The 722-nt window shown below is 36.0% G+C and overlaps 1 pseudogene; it reads left to right on the top strand.

The window, feature by feature from the left end:
• The first annotated feature begins 337 nt into the window (after positions 1-337).
• On the top strand, positions 338-438 carry LOC113598966 (uncharacterized; annotated as a pseudogene).
• Positions 439-722: the final 284 nt, after the last annotated feature.

Here is a 722-nt window from a genome sequence, read left to right as displayed (position 1 = left end):
TAATCATGTGAACCAAATCCTTATAATTTCTCTCTCTCTCTCTCTCCCTCCCTTCCCCCACCCCACCCCACATACTCAGAGTCTGGATGCCTGTGTGTGTGTGTTTCTGTGTGTATTAATTTTGGAATTAATACACTTGTCACAGAAATATGTTTAGATGTTCTTTATGAGTCCTGCTACTGTTTATTGTATCTAAGTTTATCCCATCTTTTCAATTACAATTATAAACAATGAGTTAAAACTGAAAAAGGCTGACTCCAGAAGGTTCAAACAGAAAAGCACATGTACATGAATTAAGAGCAATATACCTTTTTTTTCTTTGAAAAGTATTTACTGGGTGCTTGCTTCAGCAGCACATATACTGAAATGATACAGAGAAAATTAGCATGTTATCTGTGCAAGGATGACACAAAAATAACTTATTGGACATCTTCTCATATTGAGCAATGTGGAAAGCTTGAATAACATAAAGCTTATAGAAACATGGTTCCTGCCTATGGTAAGTCAGATTTTCAAAAAATATCAGGAACAATACTTCCTAACCTTCATGCTCTTTTACTATGTAATTCTGATATTCCTCCTACTGGAAGGCAGAGTCTATGTCTCCTCCTCTTGAATCTGGATGACCTTCTGCCTCAACAAATATAGTAGGTCAGAAGTAATATAATGGGATTTTCAAGACAAGAGCATAACAATGCTATGTTCTTCTGCCTTGCTCTCTT

This window comes from Acinonyx jubatus, chromosome B2, assembly GCF_027475565.1.
Source record: "Acinonyx jubatus isolate Ajub_Pintada_27869175 chromosome B2, VMU_Ajub_asm_v1.0, whole genome shotgun sequence".
Lineage (NCBI taxonomy): Eukaryota > Metazoa > Chordata > Mammalia > Carnivora > Felidae > Acinonyx > Acinonyx jubatus.
The sequence above is the reverse complement of the archived record's forward strand: the minus strand, read 5'-3'. Positions and strand labels throughout refer to the sequence as shown.